Here is a 15,557-nt window from a genome sequence, read left to right on the forward strand (position 1 = left end):
GGCTTCAGCAGGAGTGGAAACTGCCACAGGGGAATGATGACCACGCACACCTGCCCAACGCAGCACCCCTGGGCAGATGATGCATATCGAGCAGCCTGGACAGCTTTTGTTTTCATAATTAAATGAACATGGCTATAACTATTTTCAAAATAAGATCAGGGAGCAGATAACTTCAGTTTTAAGGGTTCACGTTTAAAAGTTCATCAGTGGTCTTTACATCCTGAGACTTCATCAGTCACTGGCCATCCTGAGTCCCTCAAAGGCCAAGACAAAGGTTTTCTGTCTAAAATCTTAGTTTAGATGCTTAGTTTACCTGTGATTGATGCTTCTGTCTACAGAGCTATCTCATACCAACACTCAGGGAGGCTCTCAACTGCCTACTATTTGCCCAAAGAAAATACTTTTCTTTCTATTCCCTCCTGGGCCTTTGATATACTGTCTTTTCCTACTGTGTCTCTTAGACTCTGGGCCAAAGCTTTGTGCATTTTTAGTATCTGGCTCAGTCAGTATCCATTTGCCTCTTCCAGTCTTCCATCACACCCCTATATGAGCTATTAGTATTTTACAGTGCTCCCCTTAGGCACAATCAGGCCACCTGCTTGGTGGTTCTTTGGCATTTTTTTTAAAGCTTTCCTTCTCCAGAAGACCCCTTTCATGAAGCATGTGTCCTCATCCACAGGCCTGCTGCAGTGCTGCCATTCAAATTTACAAAACAAATTTGTGTGTGAAGGGCAATCCTTGCTAGGCCTGTAAAATTTTTTCATCAGTTCCTATAACTACTCTTAAGATTCATTCATCAAATGCTCATTGAGTGCTGTCTAGGTGCCAGGTACTGTTCTAGTGCCAAGGATCCAGGCGTGGAAAAGACAGACATGGCTTTTGCTCTGAAGCAGCTACTAGTTTTAATGGAGGGTGTGGGGAACCAAATAATATAGAATAAACAAAGCATTTATGACTCTGAGTTTTGCTACGAAGGAAGTAGAAGGTCACTAGTCAGGGTTAGCAGCTACTCTATTTCATGCAGATAATGCAGATGCCACCTCACGTCTAAACTGCTTTCCACAGGGTGATGGGGCAGCTCACGTTGCTTACGGCTGAGAGCAACAGTACCTCGTGTTCAGAGCCCTCCACTTCATGTCCCATCAAACAAAGCATATCTTCCTTTTTCTCAGTTCCCTCCGGTTCCCCCTACCTTATGTCTGGTGTTAATAGGTGTTAACTGGCAAGAAGATTGTGGCAAAAATGATCTTTCACAAATTGGAACTGACTGTCTCAGTGGGGAGCTCTTTCTCTTTCTCTGTTACACCTTGATTTCCCCAGTCCTACTGACTCCGCAGTGTCTGATAAACCATTGGTTTGGTCTCCTTCATCCAGCTTCCTACCTGAGCTCCACAAACACGAGAGGCAGTGCTGTAGTTGCTTGTCTTCACCGGCTGGTTAGTTTTTCAGGAACTCTGGGCTGCCTCCAAACATTTGCTCTCTAACCTGAACATACCATTTCCTTGGACTTAGGACTCTTGTTTTTCTCAGCCCCCTTTTAAACTACCTCCTTAAGTATTCAGCTACAGTAGAAATGTGTATGTGGCTACAGCTCAAGTAGAAAAGGCTCTGACATGTGGCTGGCCTTGTAGAGAACCCTCCTGTCTTCAGAAGCTGTGTATTTTCAAGTTGCTTCCTTATTCTTGGCAAAGTGACTGGACTATGCTAAAGGAATTAGCAGGGGAACTGATTCTCAGCTAAGGAGTTTTCTCCTCCTCCCCTCCCTTAATGTCTGGCCAACATCATTGGCAAGGCCTGGCCCAGTCTAAGAAAGACAGGTGAAGGCCCACAGAGATAGGAAACCTGCAAGAAAGGAGGTTAGGACCAGCCCAGGAGTTCTTCCGGATAACATTAACGTGAGACATATCAAGGAAGAGTTTGGAAAGTAAATATGAGTCTCTCCTAGCAAAACAAAACCAGGACATTAAAAGGAGGGAAAAAACAACAGAAACCTCTGGGAAAAGCTGTTAGAAGGGCACTCTGGTGTACTCTCTAGCACAAGTCTGGGGAAAAGGAAGGAATTTAGCAATCCAAAGATGTGCACCTATTTACTGGCTGCTACCTCTTGTAGAGATTTGCAAGACTCGGCATTCATCTAAGGGTCTGCAGTCAAACCAGTTCAATTAGAAGGCTCTCAGGGCAGAGACCGCCTTATTTTTCTTTATATTCTTCCCTTGACTCCTGAGCCGACTTGAGGGTTATATACCTAACAGGTACTCACTACCTACGTGATGATTGAATGAGACAGCCTAGTCATCACTCAGATTAGAAAAGGTTCCCATGGCTTCGACCCCACCCATCCCAACTCTGCACCACCATCCTGTAATGACTGTTCTGTGGGAGCTTTCTGCTGCCTTCCTAACGTCTGATCTTCTATCTGAGGTTCAAATTGAAAAGTAACAACTCCTTTTGGCACTTGATACAAACTCCTAGATGGAGTGAGTGTAAGTGTAGATGGGGCAGGGGGCTGTGGTCTGCATAGGATGTGCTCCAGGCTTGGAGGATACTTGAGAGTTTTACCTGCAGCATGGTCTGACCCCTGCCTTCTGAGGCTAGCAGCTGGACCTTGGTGGAGTTGCTAAGATCAAATATCCCCTGACTGACCTTGCATTAATGCCGTACAAATTCACAAAGCAGCAGCAAATAAATTCACAGAATTTGAGAACAATTAGGATGCATTATTGTGTATCTTCCTTTCATGAGACCTGTCTGAAGAGAAGTCAAACATCTGGAGTTGCAACTGATAAAGCTCTAGTCTTTAATCTTTTGGGAAGGAGTAGAGGATGAAACTAACGTTTTAAAGTGGCTACAAAGTGCCAGACACACTGTGACATCATTTTTAACCCTCACAACTCTAAAAGATAAGCAGCAGCATTTTCTACCTGGGAAAACAGAGGCTCAGAAACTAGGTGTCTGGTCAACATGGTCCAGGGAGTCATGATTTGGCTATGTTCGAATTCAAACCCAGGTCTGTCTGCCTCTAAGCCCAGGTTCTTCCTTCCCATTATCTGAAACTTAATGGTGGATAATTTAGAATGAGCTTTGGCAGAGTTTTGAGAGGTGGGATATGAAACCTGGGGCCACCATCTTTAGTTTCACTCATCACCAATGCTGACATTGGCTTTGAGCTAATTGCATTTGCCCGAGTGGTTTCAGATGCCTCATTGGGAAAGCGAATACAGTAACATTCCCACTTGTCTCTCCAGGATGGTGCAAGGAGTCATGGACATAATTGAACTCTTGTAGGAAAGTTCTAGGACACTGAGGCAGGGCAATGCACACAGATTCTGTTCCTGGAAATTTGTCTTGTCTTTTCTTTCTGAAGATTTATCTTCACACATGTGTTCATGGTCAAATTATTTATTGTCTATTTTGTGCCAGGCACTGAAGTAGAGTCTGGTCATACTATAGTGGACAAAACAGGCTAGATCCCTACTGTCTTTAAGTTTACAATATGAGGAGGAAGTAAAAAATAAGTTAAAAAAATGTATAATTTAAACTGTGGTTGAAGGCCAGGAGGGAAGTAAAGAATATAGGGAGAGAGAATAACAGAGCCCTATGCTTGTATATGCCTGGAAAATCCCTGCAACATTCCATAAGAAATTATTAGCCATAATTATCTCTGGGAAAGGCACTAAAAGCCCTTCTCTTTGAATTTCTTTTTGCCATAATTATGTCTTCCTTTTATAATTAATAATACTGCATATACAGAAAAATTGGTGTCTCACACATCATCATCTCAGAAGCCGTGCTTTTCTTTGTTGTCTGCGAAGAACTATGAAAAGGTTTGTCTAATCCCTTGTTAGGTACAGATGTATTTGTGACGTTCAAGCAAAGCTGAGAACATCTCTATTTCCATTTTTGGGGAAAAGTGAGAAAAGGCTGAGCAGAGGTAGCTGCAGTCTTGAATCCAGGTCTCTAGGAGCAGCCAAGCTGTCCCAGCCTCCACAGGGAAGGGGCTGATAATTGACACCTGAACCCCAAGATAAACAAGTCCATCTGGGTCGGAGACTGCCAAGAGTTTATCACAGTCAATCTGGTTACCCTTGAGAAATGGCAGACTACTTTTAATTAAAGAGGCATATCAAGAAGACTAAAATCTATGATTCATGGGGTACTAAAGCTGCAGAAATTAAAATGAGGCAAGGAAAGAGTTGCAAAGCTGTAAAAAAACTAGGTGAGAAACCAGAGGTGGCCCATTAACAAGAGTCAATGGTGATAAAACTCACAAAACAAAAATGTTAGAAGTGGAGGCAGGATTGGCACAGCTGCATGATAAAAAGGTGCCAATTAGGCTCCTCTCATCGACGAATTGGAAGCCATAAGTTTGTTTTGTTTTTTGTTTTTTTAAAGCCAGTAATTGCAATAGAAACATTTTCTTTTCCTGTCATTAAATACGGAGGGGGGTGTGATGTTAAATAAAAAGGTTTGGCTGGCTGAAAAACTGCATCAGAGGGGAAAGTATGTTGTATAAAGCATCACAGGCACTGAGGGACAAAATGGTGTGATTGTTTCTTATACTTACGTTGCTTTTCTTAGAGGAGGGTAAAACAACTCACTTCTCCAATCTTCTAGAGAAATTACCTGGCATTATAGTTTTTTTTTCTCATCATCTTCCTCTTGTTTGGGCTTGAAAGCTAAGGTTTTAGAGTTATAACTAGATTGTGTTGACGAAAAGAGTCAACCTCTGTAAAATATTTGAAATGATTTATTCTGAAACAAATATGAGTGACCATAGCCCATGACACTGCCCTCAGGAAGTCCTGAGAATATATGCCCATGGTGGTTGGGGTACAGCTTGGTTTTATATATTTTAGGGAGGCATGAGACATCAATCAAATACATTTAAGAAATACAATCATTTGGTTTAGAAAGGTGGGACAACTCAAAGCGGGGGCTTCCAGGCTATAGGTAAATTTAAACATTTTCTGGTTGACAATTGGTTGAGTTTAGTTATAAGACCTGGGATCCACAGAAAGGGATGTTCAGGTTAAAAATAAAGGATAGTGGAGACCAAGTTTTATTGTGCAGAGGAAGCTCTTAGATGGCAGACTTTAAAGAGAGCAGGTTGTAAATTTATCAGACTTAAAAGGGTGCCTGGCTCTTAGTTGATTATCTCCTGGATCTGGGAAGGCAGGAAGGAAAAAAAAGGGGTAAAGGGATTCTCTATAGAATGTGGATTTTCCCACAAGAGACTCTGCAGGGCAATTTCAAGATATGGCAAGGAAATATATTTTGGGGTAAAACATTTTGATTTTCTTCCTTGTTATGCCAGAGTCAGACTGGAAAGTAAGCAGGCCACAATATACAGGGTCAAACAAAACCCATCTGATGAGAATTTATGGTTTGTAGGGCATGACTCCCCAGACCCCTTAGAAAGGAATTTGGGCAAGATAAAAAATCAGAGCTTAGTCCTCAATTGCCATGACTACCAACCTCTTGAACATCCTCACGGCTGCTTTTGGTTGGGCACCTTTCCGTTGATGTCTCAGATTTGAAAGCGTCTCTTTTATAAAATGTTTCCGAGAAAATGTGTTGTTGTTCTAATTAATTTGCTAAGTTAAATGCAGTGTCATTATTTGAAAGTCGATTTGTTTATGGCATGGAACCTTTTGAGCCCATATCATGGGAGTACAGAACTCTAGTTTGTCCTTTTCCAGAAGCACATCTTTTAGAGTTATTGTTGCTGCCATTTAGAAGTAGTAGTAGCAGTAGTCATTGTTTCAGTATAATGAGGCTTTAACTTGCTGTTTGACTGACGTCATCTTTTTACAAATAAAATTGAGAGTTAATAGCTATAATTGAGGTGACTAGCAGTCCTAGTTGGCTGGGGCCTCCTGAGGAGGTTTCTGGGATATGGGACCTTTAGTTTTAAAAGTCACTGGCCCTGGATAAACGAGGAGAAGTTTGTAACCCTATCAATGTTATGTGGCATACTTAATTCTCTCAAAGAAAAGTGAAAAGCAGGCATTTCCTTCATTTTTCAGGTAATAGAACTGAGACTCAAATGTCAAAGCAACATGTCTTGTTGCAGCTAACTGGTGGCAAACGCTTTCTCTATGCCCAGGTCTATCTGGCTCCAAAGCTTGTGCTGTAAACATTTCCATTGTGCAGGCTTATGATATGCAGATTTAAGAAATGGCCCTATTGTAACTGGGATTACAATTATATATATATATATGTGGCTGTTATAGGAATGACTACTTTGTACCCTCTTAAACAGGCTTAGAAATCCAACTACTGGATTTTTGCTTAGATTTTTAAGCTTAGAAGCACAGACTGAAATAGAGAGCTGTGTATCATCTGTGTATCATCTTTAATAGCCTTTTGTGAAATCTTACCAACAGTCTTTTCTAAAGAAAAGGATTTCTGCAGTTTGCAACATTTCCATTTCCATTCTGGAAAGCCCTCTTACCTCCCACCAATTTGAGAGGAATGCTACAGTCAATTTAGCTCACTTCAAACGAGGCCTCTGCATTCTAGTCCATGTCCTAGTCCTCAAAGCTATGTAGTGACATCTCACCCCAGTTTTCTTTAGGAAACAGACTCACTGTCTTCTTTTCCTTCACAACGCTTTGTGTGTGCGTGGATATGTGTGTGTGCACCTGTGTGAGTCTCTGTGTGTGTGTGTGTGTGTTTAGCAGGCATGGGGTAGTCCAATGTGAACTGAGAAAATGAAGTAACTACTGTTGATGAAAAGAGTCAAACTCTGTAAAATATTTGGAGAGATTTATTTTGAGCCAAATATGAGTGACACAGCCCTCAGGAGGTCCTGAGAACATGTGCCTAAGGTGGGCTGGGTACAGCTTGGTTTTATATATTTTAGGGAGGCATGAGACATCAATCAAATACATTTAAAAAATACATTGGTTGGTTCAGAAAGGCTGGACAACTCAAGGCGGAGTGGGCGGGCGGGTGGCAGCGGCTTCCAGGCAATAGTAAATTTAAACATTTTCTGGTAGACAATTGGTTGCATTTATCTGAAGACCTAGGATCAATAGAAAGGAGATGTTCAGGTTAAGACAAAGGACTGTAGAGACCAAGTTTTGCTGCAGAGGAAGCTCTCAGATAGCAGACTTCAGGGCAAGCAGGTTGTAAAATGTTTCTTATCCAACCTAAAAGGGTGCCTAGCTCATAGCTGATTATCACCTGGATCTGGAAAGGAAGAAAGGGAAAAAAAAAGGGGGTGGAGGGATTCTCTATAGAATGTGGTTTTTCCCACAAGGGATGGCTTTGCAGGTCCATTTCAAGATATGGCAGAAAAACATGTTTTGGGGTAAAATATTTTGATTTTCTTCCTTGTTATGCCAGAGTCAGATTGGGAAGTTAGTCATGATATACAGCATTAAATAAAACCCATGTGATGAGAATTTGTGGTTTGTAGGGCATGACTCCCCAGATCCCTTGGATAGGAATTTGGGCAAGTTAAAAAATCAGAGCTTAGTCCTCACTACTCTTAGAAAGAATGCTTTAAAGGACAGGAGGAGTTACAGATAAATAACAAGAGATGTTAGTTTCAAGGTAGTGTGATTTTATTGGTTCTCTGCTTTTTGGGAAAAATAAACCCATAAAAGTCTTTGCTAGCCTTGGTACCAGTTCAGGCTCAGAACACTTGAATGTAAGACTGAGCCCTAAATAGTATTGCCTATTGGTTGTTAAAGCAAGGGTACAATGACAAATGTAGTGCACTCATTCATTCATTCATTTATTCACTTATTCGACCAAAGTTAAACTGAGAGCTTATGAAGTCTCAGAACTATGCTAGGTACCTGGGAACACACTGAGGAAAGCAATGACATCTATCTCATGAAATCAACAGATAAGGCTAAAATTATGTAGAGTAAAATTATCCTTAAATGTTCCTCAAATCACCCATAAAGTATTATCTTAGGTTAGGTTCCCTAGACACAGAACCTAAGATAACAATGCAAGTAATTGAAAGGATGCAAGTAATTCTCATGCAAGTAATTGAAAAAGTACTCTCAGGTGAAACCTGCATAGTAGTGGAGGAAGCAGGGCAGGGCAGAGGATCAGATCCAGCAAGTGTGAGCTCAGTCAGCTGAACAGCTGTAGTCTACTCTCAGCCTGATCCCACAAGGAGCCCTGGGGCACGCAAAGCACCACGGATTTGTACCCCCCAGAGGCAAAAGAGACAGTCGTTTGTATCCTAACAATCAGGCAAGGGATATGGGCCTCTACAGGACATGGGCCTGTTTGGCATTCCTGGAGGAAGTGGCTCCAATTGGATGAGGGCACATCTCAAAAGAAGGGTGTGCTGTCTGGGCATGGTGGCTCAGGCCTGGGAGGCTGAGGTGGGTGGATCACGAGGTCAGGAGTTCAAGACCAGTCTGGGCAACATGTTAAAACCCCTTCTCTACTAAATATACAAAAATTAGCTGGGCGTTGTGGTGGGCGCCTGTAATCCCAGCTACTCGGGAGGCTGAGGCAGGGAATTGATTGAACCTGGGAGGCAGAGGTTGCAGTGAGCTGAGATTGCACCACTGCATTCCAATCTGGGTGACAGAGCGAGACTCTATCTCTAAAAAAAAAAAAAAGAAGGGTGTGCTGTGAGCAGTTAGCAGCCGACAGTCACACCAGCTGGGAGAGATGCTCTGGCAGAGTAAAGGGAATCTAGAGAGGGGCGTCGCCATCAGCTACACAAGGACATAGGATTTATGTGACATGTTAGAAACATACATATCATTTGTTAATAAATACAACAGAACAATGGATTTTTCTCCATCAGTGCAATAATCCACCATTTGTTTGGATGCACTATAGAGGAAGTAGTTGGCTTGTGTTCAGGGCCATGTTGTATGAAAAATGAGCATCTCTCAACACCCAGCATAAGGAGGTGCTCATGCCTGGTGGGGTGTTCCCATTGGATCTGAGGCAGACTATGCTCCCAGGAGGCAGACCATGAGATGTCATTATACAGGATGTTAGGAAGTGCCCTTGGGCCCACACCTGTGGAAAGGGGTGATGGAAGCAGGACTGGATTAAGGGAGAAGTCCGGCCACAATGCAAGCTGACAACAGCTTCAGCCACCCCTGCCCTGTGCAGCTAAGTGGCTTGTGGGAGCTGACCTGTTTGGGACCTAAATGGCCAGGCCTTTATGCCCTTCCATTTACCTGCAAATTGGGCCTTATTGAGTGAGGTGGCTCTCCGCAGCTGAGGCTGACCCCTAAAGGGACAACTGGAGGCTACTTGCTGACTCCTTGCAGCGAGGCAACAGGTCCCTTCTGGAATGGGGATGGGCAGCAAATAACCGTGTCCATCCACTAGTGGAGGTGACTCACCGGCTCACTCATGCTCACCCCCAGCACACAATCACTGAGCAGAATGAGCACAAGATTGCCCCTCACCAAAGTTGTTTTCTGTTTGAGGGGAATGGAGAATCAGGGACTGGACACACATACTTGAAGAACCTACAATTTAATTAATGCTTTAATGTTTAATATTAATTCAGAATTTTGCCATTGGTTTATCCTTAGTTAGAAGTGGACAGTCTACCCTACTTCTTAAGGAGGTTTTTTCTTTTTCATTTTCATTTAGTGATAGGCATTGTACTAAGTACTTTACATGCATTATCTTATTTAATTCATACAAAAACCTTATGAGAGATATTATTATTATTCTCCATTTTACAGATAAGGATTAGAGAGGTTAGAAAAAACTTGCCCAAAGTGAAATCATACAGCCAGTATTTGAACTAAAGTCTCTCTGACTCCAAAGCTGAAACCCTTAACCACTCTACTAAAGCCGACTGTGAAAACTTTCATATTACCCTTTGATGGACCGTAGCTCATTCACTCAACAGTGTTTTACTGAACGTGCCCTATTCCAGGTTCTGTGTTGGTATTAAAGATTCAACAAAGAAACCTCTGATAGGAAACATATGTGCATGCATTTTTGTAGGTCATCCTTCCTGATTGTGTGTGTGTGTGTATTTGTGATAATCTCAAAAGATTAACGCAAATTCTGAGAACCTTCGGATATTTCTGTGAAAGGAAAATAAAAATCTCAGGATCCCAAACTCACTAAGCCAAAGGGAAAAGTTAAGCTTAGAAACTGAGTCACCAAAAACCGTTTTGTTCCCAAATAGATAACTGCAAAGATAGAAGGCCACATACCTTCCAGGGGATCTCCCTCATACTTTCTCACAGAGAAATTCCTTGTGGGCCCCAAGATCTTTACCCTAAAACAGAGTTCTGTTGGATTTCTTTCTTTCTTTTAATTGCATTTTAGGTTTTGAGGTACATGTGAAGAACATGCAAGATTGTTGCATAGGTACATACATGGCAGTGTGATTTGCTGCCTTCCTCCCCATCACCTATATCTGGCATTTCACCCCATGCTATCTCTCCCCAACTCCCCATCCCCCGCTGTCCTTCCATTATTTCCCCCTGCTGACAGACCCCTGTGTGTGATGCTCCCCTCCCTGTGTCCATGTGTTCTCGCTGTTCAATACCCACCTATAAGTGAGAACATGCGGTGTTTCATTTTCTGTTTCATCCATGTCCCTACAAAGGACACAAACTTATCGTTTTTTATGGCTGCATAGTATTCCATGGTGTATATGTGCCACATTTTCCCTGTCCAGTCTATCATCCATGGGCATCTGGGTTGGTTCCAGGTCTTTGCTATTGTAAACAGTGCTGCAATGAACATTCGTGTGCATGTGTCCTTATAGTAAAACAATTTATAATCCTTTGGATATATACCCAGTAATGGGATTGCTGGGTCAAATGGAATTTCTATTTCTAGGTCCTTGAGGAATTGCCACACTGTCTTCCACAATGGTTGAACTAATTTACACTCTCACCAACAGTGTAAAAGTGTTCCTATTTCTCCACATCCTCTCCAGCATCTGTTGTCTCCAGATTTTTTAATGATCGCCATTCTAACTGGCATGAGATGGTATCTCAATGTAGTTTTGATTTGCATTTCTCTAATGACCAGTGATGATGAGCATTTTTTCATATGTTTGTTGGCCTCCTGTATGTCTTCTTTTGTAAAGTGTCTGTTCATATCCTTTGCCCACTTTTGAATGGGCTTGTTTTTTTCTTGTAAATCTGTTTTAGTTCTTTGTAAATTCTGGATACCAGCTCTTTGTCAGATGGGTAAACTGCAAAAATTTTTTCCCATTCTGTTGGTTGCCGATTCACTCTAATGACTGTTTCTTTTGCTGTGCAGAAGCTGTGGAGTTTGATTAGGTCCCATTTGTCTATTTTGGCTTTTGTTGCCAATGCTTTTGGTGTTTTGGTCATGAAGTCCTTGCCTACACCTATGTCCTGAATGGTTTTGCCTAGATTTCCTTCTAGGGTTTTTATGGTGTTAGGTCTTATGTTTAAGTCTTTAATCCATCTGGAGTTAATTTTAGTGTAAGGTGTCAGCAAGGGGATCAGTTTCTGCTTTCTGCACATGGCTAGCCAGTTTTCCCAACACCATTTATTAAACAGGGAATCCTTTCCCCATTGCTTGTTTTTGTCAGGTTTGTCAAAGATCGGATGGTTGTAGATATGTTGTGTTGCCTCCAAGGCCTCTGTTCTGTTCCATTGGGCTATATCTCTGTTTTGGTACCAGTACCATGCTGTTTTGATTACTGTAGCCTAGTAGTATACTTTGAAGTCCGGTAGTGTGATGCCTTCCACTTTGTTCTTTTTGCTTAGAATTAACTTGGCTATGTGGGCCCTCTTTTGGTTCCATATGAAGTTTAAAGTGGTTTTTTCCAGTTCTGTGAAGAAGGTCATTGGTAGCTTGATGGGGGTAGCATTGAATCTGTAAATTACTTTGGGCAGTATGGCCATTTTCACGATATTGATTCTTCCTAACCATGAACATGGAATGTTTCTCCATCTGTTTGTGTCCTCTCTTATTTCATTGAGCAGTGGTTTGTAGTTCTCCTTGAAGAGGTCCTTTACGTTCCTTGTTAGTTGTATTCCTAGGTATTTTATTCTCTTTGTAGCAATTGTGAATGGCAGTTCATTCTTGATTTGGCTCTCTTGAAGTCTGTTATTGGTGTATAGGAATGCTTGTGATTTTTGCACATTGATTTTGTATCCTGAGACTTTGCTGAAGGTGCTTATCAGTTTCAGGAGATTTTGGGCTGAGACGATGGGGTCTTCTAGATATACAATCATGTCGTCTGCAAATAGAGACAATTTGACTTCCTCCTTTCCTATGTGAATACCCTTTATTTCTTTTTCTTGCCTGATTGCTCTGGCTAGAACTTCCAGTACTATATTGAATAGGAGTGGTGAGAGAGGGCATCCTTGTCTAGTGCCAGATTTCAAAGGGAATGCTTCCAGTTTTTGCCCATACAGTATGATATTGGCTGTTGGTTTGTGGTAAATAGCTTTTATTATTTTGAGATACGTTCTGTCAATACCTAGTTTATTGAGGGTTTTTAGCATAAAGGGCTGTTGAATTTTGTCAAAGGCCTTCTCTGCATCAATTGAGATAATCATGTGGTTTTTGTCTTTGATTCTATTTATGTGGTGAATTACGTTTATAGACTTGCATATGTTGAACCAGCCTTGCATCCCCGGGATGAAGCCTACTTGATCTTGGTGGATAAGCTTTTTGATGTGCTGTTGCAATTGGCTTGCCAGTATTTTATTGAAGATTTTTGCATCTATGTTCATCATGGATATTGGCCTGAAGTTTTCTTTTCTTGTTGAGTCTCTGCCGGATTTTGGTATCAGGATGATGTTGGTCTCATAAAATGATTTGGGAAGGATTCTCTCTTTTTGGATTATTTGGAATAGTTTCAGAAGGAATGGTACCAGCTCCTCTTTGTATGTCTGGTAGAATTCGGCTGTGAACCCATCTGGACCTGGGCTTTTTTTGGGTCGTAGGCTCTTAATTGCTGCCTCGACTTCAGACTTTGTTATTAGTCTATTCAGGGTTTTGACTTCTTCCTAGTTTAGTCTTGGGAGGGGGCAAGTGTCCAGGAATGTATCCATTCCTTCCAGGTTTACTAGTTTATGTGCATAGAGTTGTTTATAATAATCTCTGATGATGGTTTGAATTTCTGTGGAATCTGTGGTGATATCCCCTTTATCGCTTTTTATTGCATCTATTTAGTTATTCTCTCTTTTCTTTTTTATTAATCTGGCTAGTGGTCTATTTTGTTGATCTTTTCAAAAAACCAGCTCCTGGATTTATTGATTTCTTGAAGGGTTTTTTGTGTCTCTATCTCCTTCAGTTCTGCTCTGATCTTAGTTATTTCTTGTCTTCTGCTAGGTTTTGAGGTTTTTTGATCTTGCTCCTCTAGCTCTTTCAATTTTGATGATAGGGTGTCAATTTTAGATCTCTCCTTGTTTCTCATGTGGGCACTTATTGCTATATATTTTCCTCTAGAGACTGCTTTAAATGTGTCCCAGAGATTCTGGTATGTGGTGTCTTCGTTCTTGTTGGTTTCAAAGAACATCTTTATTTCTGCCTTCATTTCATTGTTTATCCAGTCAACATTCAAGAGCCAGTTGTTCAGTTTCCATGAGGCTGTGTGGTTCTGAGTTAGTTTCTGAATTCTGAGTTCTAACTTGATTGCACTGTGGTCTGAGAGACTGTTTGTTATGATTTCCGTTGTTTTGCATTTGCTGAGGAGTGATTTACTTCCAATTATGTGGTCAATTTTAGAGTAGGTGTGATGTGGTGCTGAGAAGAATGTATATTCTGTGGATTTGGGGTGGAGAGTTCTGTAAATGTCTATTAGGTTTTCTTGTTCCAGGTCTGAGTTCAAGTCCTGGATATCCTTGTTAATTTTCTGTCTGGTTGATCTGTCTAATATTGACAATGGGGTGTTAAAGTCTCCCAATATTATTGTGTGGGAGTCTAAGTCTCTTTGTAAGTCATTAAGAACTTGCCTTATGTATCTGGGTGCTCCTGTATTGGGTGCATATATATTTAGGATCATTAGCTCTTCTTGTTGCATTGATCCTTTTACCATTATGTAATGTCCTTCTTTGTCTCTTTTTATCTTTGTTGGTTTAAAGTCTATTTTATCAGAGACGAGAATTGCAACTCCTGCTTTTTTTTTTGCTCTCCATTTGCTTGGTAAATCTTCCTCCATCCCTTTATTTTGAGCCTTTGTGTATCCTTGCAAGTGAGACAGGTTTCCTGGATACAGCACACTGATGGGTTTTGGCTTTTTATCCAATTTACTAGTCTGTGTCTTTTGATTGGGGCATTTAGTCCATTTACGTTTAGGGTTAATATTGTTATGTGTGAATTTGATACTGCCATTTTGATGCTAGCTGGCTGTTTTGCCCATAAGTTGATGCAGATTCTTCATTGTGTTGATGCTTTTTACCATTTGGTATGTTTTTGGAGTGGCTGGTACTGGTTGTTCCTTTCTATGTGTAGTGCCTCTTTCAGGAGCTCTTGTAAAGCAAGCCTGGGCATGATGAAATCTGTGAGTACTTGCTTGTTCACAAAGGATTTTATTTTTCCTTCACTTATGAAGCTTAGTTTGGCTGGATATGAAATTCTGGGTTGAAAGTTCTTTCCTTTAAGGATGCCTGATTCTGTCAATTTATCACACTCATTCTCCATCCAGCCTTGTTCCCTTGCTGGTGAGGAGTTGTGATCCCTTGTAGGAGGAGAGGCGTTCTGGTTTCGGGTGTTTTCATCCTTTTTGTGCTGTTTTCTTCCCATCTTTGTGGATTTGTCCACCTGTCATCTTTGTAGTTGCTGACATTCAGATGGTGTCTCTGAGTGGATGTCCAGTTTGTTGATGATGAAGTTATTTCTTTCTGTTTCTTAGTTTTCCTTCTACCAGTCAGGCCCCTCTGCTGTAGGACTGCTGAGGTCCACTCCAGGCCCTGCTTGCCTGGGGATCACCTGCAGTGGATGCAGAACAGTAAGGGTTGCTGCCAGTTTCTTCTTCTGATATCTTTGTCCCAGAAGGATACCCGCTAGACGTCAGTCTGAGCTCTCCTTTGTGAGGTGACTCTTTGGATATATGGGGGTCAGGGAGCTGCTTGAGGAGACAGTCTGTTCTTTATAGGAGCTCAAGTGCTGAGCTGTGAGCTCCGTTGTTCATTCAGAGCTGCTGGGCAGATACGTTTAAGTCTGCTGCAGCAGAACTCATAAAGCCCTCTTTTTTTTTATTTCCCCAGGTGCCCTGTCCCGGGAAGTTAGGGCTTTATTTATGAGTTTCTGTTGTGCTGCTGCCTTTTTTCAGGGCTGCGCTGCCCAGTGAGGAGGCAGCCTAGTCACTGTCTGCCTGTAGAGGCTTTGCTGAGCTGCTGTGGGCTCCACCCAGCTGCCGTGTGAACTTCCCTGCAGTCCTGTTTATACAGGTACAGTTAGAACTGCCTCGGCAATGGCTGCCCACCTCTGTAATGGCAGACTCTCTGTAATGGCGGGCTGCCTCAGCAATGGCAGGCTGTGTCAGCAATGGCAGACTACCTCCATAGTGGTGGACTGCCTCGGTAATGGCAGACATCTCTCTCCCACAGAGCTGGACCATCCCGGGTTCAGCTGTGCTTGCTGTGAAACTCTCAATCCAG

General features: G+C 41.9%; 1 protein-coding gene and 1 long non-coding RNA gene across 3 annotated transcripts in view; one reads left to right on the forward strand and one right to left on the reverse strand.

Moving 5' to 3' along the window:
• Positions 1-15,557, forward strand: part of BAALC (BAALC binder of MAP3K1 and KLF4) — an 86,402-nt gene that overhangs the window by 67,475 nt on the left and 3,370 nt on the right. The window lies entirely within an intron of this gene.
• Positions 6,646-15,557, reverse strand: part of LOC135278045 (uncharacterized) — a 39,822-nt gene continuing 30,910 nt past the window's right edge. Inside the window, exon 3 of the long non-coding RNA XR_010345603.1 lies at positions 6,646-7,027. This is a non-coding gene — a long non-coding RNA (uncharacterized LOC135278045). The remainder of the gene's footprint in view (positions 7,028-15,557) is intronic.

This window comes from Aotus nancymaae, unplaced genomic scaffold (assembly GCF_030222135.1).
Source record: "Aotus nancymaae isolate 86718 unplaced genomic scaffold, 86718_ANA_hifiasm-v0.15.2.pri h1tg000036l, whole genome shotgun sequence".
NCBI lineage: Eukaryota > Metazoa > Chordata > Mammalia > Primates > Aotidae > Aotus > Aotus nancymaae.